This window comes from Phacochoerus africanus, chromosome 12, assembly GCF_016906955.1.
Source record: "Phacochoerus africanus isolate WHEZ1 chromosome 12, ROS_Pafr_v1, whole genome shotgun sequence".
NCBI classification, from domain to species: domain Eukaryota; kingdom Metazoa; phylum Chordata; class Mammalia; order Artiodactyla; family Suidae; genus Phacochoerus; species Phacochoerus africanus.
Genome location: NC_062555.1, coordinates 66,807,601 through 66,814,107, shown reverse-complemented (window position 1 = coordinate 66,814,107; position 6,507 = coordinate 66,807,601). Strand labels below are relative to the sequence as shown.

General features: G+C 41.0%; 1 pseudogene; it reads right to left on the bottom strand.

Annotated features, from left to right (window-relative positions):
• Positions 1-1,390: 1,390 nt before the first annotated feature.
• LOC125112486 (developmental pluripotency-associated protein 2-like) lies at positions 1,391-2,618 on the bottom strand (annotated as a pseudogene).
• Positions 2,619-6,507: the final 3,889 nt, after the last annotated feature.

Genomic DNA, 6,507 nt, shown 5'->3' with positions numbered 1-6,507 from the left:
AGTAAACTGTTGTTGCATCTGGTGCTTGACTGCATTGCGTTTCCTTGGTGACTTTGCTACCAAGATGCAGTGGGAAGAAATGTTCAGACTTTCACTTCTGATAATAAGCAATAGGTGTCACTTGTGCAACATTGTTCTTCTTTTGCAAGATTATTTCAGCTATTTGAGGTCCCTTGAGATTCCATGTGAATTTTAGAGTGGATTCTTTCTATTTCTGCAAAAAAAGTGCCATTGGGATTTTGATAGCGATTGCATTAAATGTGTAGATTGCTTTGGGGAAAGGCGGTAAGGATTGAATCACTGATGCACATGGGATTTTTAGGGTGGTGGACCTTCCAATGTGATAATGAGAGAGTTGATACATGACATCATACATCATCAAAACTCACAGCTTTATAGCACAAAGAGTCAACTTTAGTGTATGCAAATAGGAAAAAAAAAAATGGGAGGTTTGAGTGTTCCAGGAAGGAATGCAGACTGTCACCAGAGAATCCAGCCTATTTCAAATGTATGAGGCAAGCTCAGTTAAGGGGAATACTCGGGGAAAAGGCCGACCTAAGTAACTTTGAAACTGAGTAAATTCTGTAAGATTAAAGGCAAAGGAACTGCACATAAGCACTATGCTACTGCTGATAAAGTTGTTTCTCACGAGAGTACTGGGGTATGATCACCAATTCTTATACTGCTCTATAGGTATCCCCTGCTTCTCAAAAGTTCCCTTTGTGCTACTTTTGAAGTAAGACCTACATTACTAGTACCTGTTTTCCCTAACAGAAAGAAATCCGAAGAGGTTTTTTGTTTTGTTTTGCTTTGTTTTGTTTTTTGCTTTTATGAGAAAGGTAAAAAGCAAAAATAGCATTCAGCATTTGTTTTGCTGTGAGCTGTAACAGAGGCAGTTTGCACCCCAAGCAGTGAGGGTGGCACTGCCAAGCCCCTTCCCTGGGAACTGCACTCAAGTGTCTCAGCATCAGTCTTTGCCATAGCTTCGAACTGGGTCTCTTAGCATCTCTGCTTTATCTCAATTTATTTTGTGCATCCATTAGCAAGACGCATCCTAATGTAACTGCTTCTTTGCTTTCTGACCAAAGGTTTCGTAAGGAATGCTATATCTTTAGATGTGAAGGAAACCTGTATGTGTACACTGAGAATTTAAAAATTAAGTGATGCTCTTATGGTGCTTCACTTTATTGCATTTTTTAAAAACGAATCCCCCACCACCACTGGTAAATTCTAAAAAACAGTTGCTTTTTTTTTAATTGAGGTAAAATTAGAATATAATATATTAGTTGCACATTACAACATAGTAATTTGATTATTTGTGTAAACTACAAATGTGCAGACCATAAAAAGTCTACTAACCATTATTACCATACAGTTACTCCCCCTTCACCTATTTCACCCACCCCAAAACTTTCCCCTCTGGTAACCATTTATTTTGTAACAAGACTTGGTCCATCTGAAGGGAATGATGTTCCAAACTTGGGTTCTTCCTCTTCCTCATTGCAATTAATTTTTTCCTAATCTTCTTATTCCTCTTAGCACATTCAGGGCATAACATATTATCTTCTAGGTCTGGGGATGGGAAAGTGCAGGCTGGTAACATGAAGAGAGAGATCATCTTCCTGGGGGGTATGAGGCACCCAGGCCTGAGCTGCATGGAACTGCAGGCGAACCCAACCTTCTGTGTCTGCCAAGCACGGTCTGCCATGGACCACACTCCACCGGACACCAGATGCTTGTGGCCGAAAGGTCTCAACAGGAGTGGGAACAGGCGGTAAATTCACAGCCTTAGGGCAAAGGGCTTTTTTTTTTTTTTTTTTTTTGTCTTTTTGCCATTTCTTCAGCCACTCCCATGGCATATGGAGGTTCCCAGGCTAGGGGTCCAATCGGAGCTGTAGCCACCAGCCTACGCCAGAGCCACAGCAATGCGGGATCCGAGCCGCGTCTGCAACCTACACCACAGCTCAGGGCAACGCCGGATCATTAACCCACTGAGCAAGGGCAGGGACCGAACCCGCCACCTCATGGTTCCTAGGCGGATTCGTTAACCACTGAGCCACGACGGGAACTCCTTGAAGCAATTCTTGACCATGCCGCCAACATGGCCTCCTGAGCCAGAGCGACCGCCTCAATCATGTTGGTCTTTTCCCCTCTCTCACTCATCTCCCTCTTCTGAACTCTTGGTCTCTTGGTCACCGTCTTGTGTTTCCTTGAAGCTGACTGTAACCTGGTCTCCCAGGATGTTTCAGGAATATACTGATCTTTTTCTTGTCTGGAGTCTCATATAAACCTCTGTTTTCTGGCCACTGGTACTCAGATTAAGTTGTTGACACCAGTTCCGCAAAGAGTTCCCACTCACTTGATTACTTGGAGGCAAAATGCTCGGCAAAGGATGAATTGCTTTGTGACACAATTTTGGGCTAGCTTTGAACTGTTTGTTGGTTTCAGGAGGATGAACTTCCATCCTTTGTACTCTTGACTTCCTAAGTTGAAGAAACACCTGGTTCCATTTGATGGTCTTCAATAATTTCCTCATTACCTGGAACCAATGTAAGAATCACGTTTTCTTCATCTATTGCTCCTTCAAAATAATTCTTCTCATAACTTGGGCATGCCATTTTGAAGAAATCTCAGAGAACAGAGACAGCAATGTTAAGGATATCTGCAGCTCAATCCTCTAAACCGGTCTCAAAACGAATTTTTATGGCAACCTTGTGTTGTCAGATGATGGTTAGCATTTTAGCAATAAAGTATTTTTAAGTTAGGGCGTGTACATTGGGTTTTTTGGCCATAATGCTATTGCATACTCACTAGACTGTAGTAGAGTGCAAACAGATTTTATATACACTGGGAAACCAGAAACCTCCCGTGACTTGCTTTATTGCCATATTTCCTTCACTGCAGGGGTCTGGAACTGAGCCCACAATATCTCCAAGGTATGCCTACACAGATCTACCTTGACTCATAATGAGCTTACATCCCCATAAACGCACTGTAGGTTGAAAAATACTGTAAGTTGAAAATGTATTTAATACACCTGATCTCCCAAACACCATAGCTTAGCCCCGCCTACCTTAAACGTGCTCAGAAAACTTACAGTCACAGACATTTGGCAAAATTATCTAGCAAAAAGCCTGTTTTATAATGAAGTGGTGGATATCTCATGTAATCTATTGAATACCATTCTGAAAGTGTTAAACAGAGTGGTTGCCTGGGTATAGAATGGTTGTAAGCCTATCAGTTGTTTCCCCTTGTGAACATGTGGCTGACCAGGAGCTGCGACTTACCGCTGCCCGGAATCATGAGACATGAGAAGACCTCATATCGCTAGCCTAGAAAAAGATCAAAATTCAAAATTCGAAGCACATTTTCTGCAGCATGCATGACACTTTTGCACCATCGTTAAGTCAAAAAATTCTAACTGGAACCATGGTGAGTCAGGGACATTTGTAAATGGAAGCCAGAAGCCAGTTTTTTGTGTTGTTTTGTTTTAAACCGTTCCTGTGGGAATTTGCAGATAAACAAGGGAAAAAGGCTAGAATGATTCATGGAATGGATTAAGTTGGAGACATCAGGATGTGCTCATGTTTAGCTTAATATAGATACAGATAGTTACATGTAGAAATATTTATATGTGGATTAACACATTTTCTTGCTCTGACACCTGAGAGCTTAAAAGAAATGACGCCCCAGTAGCAATAAGCCAGCACCCGGATCACGGTTTTTAATTCTAATTCGACAAAAAAACAACCAGGATTTCTTAAAGAAATGGCCAATTTTAGCACTGAAAGTATGCAAAATGATATGTGACATATTATTGCGGCAGAAAGTAAGAGAATGCTTTAAACACACACATACACACACATTAATTGATAGAGATATGTCAGCAGGACTCAGGAGACAACTGAAAGAGCTTCCCACAGCCAAAGCTAGAACAACTTGAATGAAAAAATAAAATAGTATTAAACCTATAACCCAAATATAAATATCCATAAGTCCATATTGATAAACATAAATTGTTCAATAAATAAGTTCAGGAGAAGAGACAAATATTACCCACAGAAGGAGTCCAAATAATTTATGTGAACACATTACTCTTGGAGTTCCCTGGTGGCTCAGTGGGTTAAGGAGCTGACATTGTCATTATTGTAGCTCTGGTTGCTGCTGTGGCTCAGGTTTGATCCCTGGCCTGGGAACTTCTGCATGCTTCAGGCACAGCCAAAAATAAATAAATAAATAAACATATCCTTAAGAACAGAAGGATAAATCCTCACTCCTTACCTGTAGGCTGTGTGTATAAGGACTTTGCTTCAAAGAGAAGAGTGTGGAGAAGGAGAGAAATGAGTACCTTTCTGACGGATTAACTGCCAAACGACCTCAACATCAACATCAACATCAACAAGGTCAACATCGACAAGGTCAACATGGACAAGGTCAACATCGACAAGGTCAACATCAACAAGGTCAACATGGACAAGGTCAACATGGACAAGGTCAACATGGACAAGGTCAGCATCAACAAGGTCAACATCGACAAGGTCAACATCGACAATGGCAAGTCATGCTGATAGTATGTGCCCTTGATACGATGTGATGAAAATGGTACCTCATCTTTGTGATCTTCCTCCTAATAACCTTTAGCCTGGCCTAGTCGTGCGGAAAACATTGGAAAGATTCTGATAGACAGAGGGACATCCTGCAAAATACTTGACCAAAATCATCTCTTCAGAACAGTCTAGGTCATCAAGTATAAGAAAAGTTGGAGACAGTGTCAAGCCCAGTAGAGCCTAGAGGCTTGATGACTAAAGGTAATTATCCTAGAGGCTTGATGACTAAAGGTGATTATCCTAGAGGCTTGATGACTAAAGGTGATTATCCAGATAGAGTCAGGAATGGATGTTAGATTAAAAACAAAGGAAATCTGAATAAACTGTGAACATAGTAATAATGCATCAGTATTGCTTTTGTTTATTCTAACAAATAAACCACGCTGACGCAAGATGTTAGGAGAAATTGTATCCAAGATATATGGGATTCTTGGAGTGCCCATCATGACTCAGTGGTAAGGAACCCCACTAGTACCCACAAGGGTTCAGGTTCGATCCCTGGCCTTGCTCAGTGGGTTAAGGATTCGGCATTGCTACAAACTGGGGTGTAGGTCATGGATATGGCTCAGATTCCGCATTGCTGAGGCTGTGGCTTTGGCTGGCTGGCAGCTTCAGTTCTGATTTGACCCCTAGCTTGGGAACTTCCATATACTGTGGGTGTGGGCCTAAAAAGACCAAAAAAAAAAAAAAAAAAAAAGAAAAGATTTATGGGATTCTCTCTACAACCTAAATTTTTCTATAAATCTAAAACTGTTCTAGAAAAATAAATCCTATTTAAAAATTATTTTTTCTGGAGTTCCCACTGTGCTGCAGTGGGATTGGCAGTGTTATGGGAGTGTTGGGAAGCAGGTTCAATCCCAGACCTGGCACAGTGGGTTAAAGATCCAGCACTGCCACAGCTGTGGCTTAGGTCACAACTGTGGCTTGGATATTTCTTTCCGAATATATAAATTTGTTTTAAAAATAAGGCATATTTAAAAAATTATTTTGCAAACTCCAAAGTGTTGTTTTATTCACATGGTATTCAGTAGTGGCCAGTGAACATATGGTCTGAAATAACCTAAAACTACTGAAATCTTCCAAGGTAATTGCATTTCATTTTCTCATGGCTCTCAGAGCAGGAATTCTCCTTGGGTCCACCTAAACGCTTTAAGGAAAAAAAATGATACTTTAAAAAACAGGTCAATTCTTAACACATAAATGTCATAAAAATTTAACCTAGCAGTTACCCTAAAGAGAACTTACCAGCCAAGTTTCCAAGTTTAGGCACTATAGTATGTTTCAGCAGAAAGCACATGGCCTTTGGAATAAAATGCATCTGGATTCAGTTAATTAATTAATTAATTAATTTAATTTAATTAAACTAAAGAAATTACCCGGAACCTAGCAGGAAAATACTTACAGTTTCTCCTCCTACAGATCTGAAAATGGCTTTGGTCAATTTCTCATCTTCAGCCTCCAAAGCATTCCTTTTCCTCTTCACTTTTTACTGGATTGGACAGAATCTTAAAGTTCAGGATTTGAACTCTTGGCCACTAAAAATCATTATCACTAGCATTAAACCCATGTATCTGGGACCCTCGTGACCAAATGTGAAAATACGACTGTTTCGGTGAGGTTTTGGTACCGTCCGTCCACATCTGTTTCAGCAGCTTCATTCTCCTAAGTAACTGGCATTTCCCACGTGCTCGGGGTGCCTGATCTCCGGCTGTTCCCCATCCTCCTTCCTCCCCCAGTACTACTTCAAATTCCAGAGCGCATGAAAGGGAAGCTCAGAAAACAGTAAACCCTACCTTTGCTCCAGCGCGCTTTGCTTCTGATGTGTCGGTCCAGGCGAATGTGGTCCTCTGACCTCCTTGTTCCTGGGTTATGGCTTTCGTAGGAGCGGCGTTTTACTCTG